The sequence below is a fragment of the Vigna unguiculata genome, chromosome 3 (assembly GCF_037176805.1).
Source record: "Vigna unguiculata cultivar grain cowpea cultivar isolate G323 ecotype 2 chromosome 3, ASM3717680v1, whole genome shotgun sequence".
In the NCBI taxonomy this organism is placed as follows: domain Eukaryota; kingdom Viridiplantae; phylum Streptophyta; class Magnoliopsida; order Fabales; family Fabaceae; genus Vigna; species Vigna unguiculata.
Window position 1 is genome coordinate 56,892,353 of NC_140794.1, and position 2,602 is coordinate 56,894,954.

At 37.5% G+C, this 2,602-nt stretch overlaps 1 pseudogene across 1 annotated transcript; it reads right to left on the reverse strand.

The window, feature by feature from the left end:
- Nucleotides 1–313: 313 nt before the first annotated feature.
- Nucleotides 314–2,134, reverse strand: LOC114177160 (transcription factor MYB61-like; annotated as a pseudogene). The gene is made up of 3 exons (XR_014993466.1): nt 1,710–2,134; nt 1,475–1,603; nt 314–1,364 (listed from the first exon to the last, which is right to left on the reverse strand). The product of XR_014993466.1 is annotated as a transcription factor MYB61-like (transcript).
- Nucleotides 2,135–2,602: the final 468 nt, after the last annotated feature.

Below are 2,602 nucleotides of genomic sequence, written 5' to 3' on the forward strand. Positions count from 1 at the left end.
CTGCCAGCGCTAATATATATCTACCAAAACCCACTATATACATCGTGTATATTTTGAGAAACACACGAGCGTGTGTCCCCATGTGTGATATATAATAATATCATATATATTATAAAAGGAAGGATCAGCCAAAAATTAAATGGAATTCGTAACTTGGTGCACTGTATGGGTGCTTCTCCTCTTTATCGTATTCTACTCTTTGACCACCTGATATAGAAGACAGCTACTACAAGGATAAAGGAGATAAAAGAAAAAGAAGAAGATAACTGCATCTGATAAAAAGAAAAAAAAACTATTCACTGACTTGCACAAATTTAGCAGCACTCAATAATCATGGAGAATATATCGTTATTCAAACTTTGGCTGATGAAAACAAATACATCAATAGGAATAATAGGTGCGGGGGAGGGGGATCGTCACAAATCTTTAGCTACAAATCTCCTGTACTATCAACATCATTCTATTTTTTACTAACATGAAAAAGGGTTCAAAAAATCAAAAAGAAAGAATTTACAGTTCATATGTGCTGAAATACATCAAAATTTTCCCCGGTTAGATCTTCTGAAAGGGAAGTTAATGGAAAGCTAGTGAAATCTATCGAATTGCGAGTCTGAAGCTGCCCCTCTTCCCATGGACTTGTCTTGAAATCCTCGGATTTTGTGGCATTTACTTGGAACTGAAACAAAGGGTCAAATTTGTTGTCACCTTCCCACGAGAAACTTGCATTTTCCATCATGCTGCTGATATGACACCCTCCACCAGCGTAAATGGTGCTCATGTTTGAGCTATTGCTGGAACTTTCTTTCACCTGGTCGTTCATGAGCAATGAACTGATTTTGGAAGCTGAATTGTTGTCTGAAAACTCCGTCACCGACACGTTCCCATGATCAGAATTGGTTAGACTTGGCAATGAGAGGAATCCGTAGCTTGAATTGGGTCCAAAAGGACTCTGATCAGATGCTTTAAGGCTTGTCTGATACTGACTCATGGGTAAGCTAAAACCAGACTGCGCACCACCCATTGGAAAATCATAGTAGGATAACGGGTCCAATGCTGGCTTGTTCAAGAAAATTTCTCTTGAAGCTTCAGTTAGTCCTCCATCATAGTAATTGGAATCTATTAGAAGTGTTGATCCCTGTGATGAAGGGAAAGTTAATGGAACTGAAAGGCCTTGAGACAGTGGTGTCTGCATAGCTGCTGTCTCTGTGATTTTCTTTTCTTCCTTAACATGGGCTTCTGTTAAAGGCTTGTGTGTATTTGGGTCAATCCCTTGCTTCAGAAGCTTCTTCTTTAGACATGAATTCCAGAAGTTTTTAATCTCATTATCTGTTCTCCCTGGTAACTGTGCTGCGATTTGAGCCCACCTGATATTCAGAACAAAACAATTTCACAACCAATCATGGTTAACCATTTTCACAAGAAAAAAAAATATGTTTTACTTATATCATATTGAACATCCTTGAATATACATTACCTGTTTCCAAGAACTTCATGGAGACTGACTATAAGATCCTCCTCCTGCTGTGAGAACATCCCTCTCTTTAAATCAGGCCTCAGATAGTTTATCCATCTCAACCTGCAACTCTTCCACATCTCTGCAGTCCTGCGATTGATGAAATGTTTTTGTTTTGAAGCAATGAAAGAGAAGAAAGAATAGTAGAGAGGAGAAAGGTTTGTGTATTATGAAACATATGTAAGTTGTTAATTACCAGCTAGTTTGGGAACCGAACTCCAGCATCCAACTCCAAATCTGGTTATGTAGTTGAAGAGCTTCTCATCTTCTTCAGGGGACCATAAACCTTTCCTCAGTTTTTGCTTTACACAACAGGAATGGCGACCCATCTGTGAGAGAGAACAGAGGGAATGCCGATGTTACTTAATATTGGAGGAAGAATGTGAGCTTTGAAGTGGTGAGTGGCTCTATATAGCGTGAAATATTACCCAGTGCTTCTGTCATTTATAAATGTTTCACGAGGTAGAAATATTGTTATGTTGTGGGGTGGAAAACGAGTAACCCAAACTAATTGTGTTCATTTAAAGAGAGGAGGCTAAATCATAAATCATACTTAGGATTCAAGTTAAGAGAGAGACAGAGAGAGAGAATGTAGAACCCTGAGGAAGGTGCAGCAATCAAGTGGGTTTTACGCAAATCCGGTGCTGCTTTTGCATTGGAATAGATTGGTTTTTAAGATATCTCTATTTCTAGAAAATTAAAAAAAATAAATAATTAAAGGGAATGAGTCTATAAACATCCACTGTGTGTGATTCCTGATTTTTATTAATTACCAATTAAGCACTAACTACTGAGTCTGTTTTATTTTCGATTCCGTCTGAAATATAACCTCATATAGCAAATGATAATCATGTACATATTCTGCATGTTAAATTTCGACCCTTTTGGCGCTTTATTTGATTAATAACAATATGGACCAATCATGACCTCATACCACATAATTCATCTTCAGTTTTACCCTTTGACAATGTGATCCAATGCATGTGTCATTTGAGAAGGTTGCGTCTTAGGATTATTAGAATTAATTAAGATGTAATAAGGAGGCTAAGGTACTTATGTTTAGTGTGGGACAAGAGATGTTAAGACGTA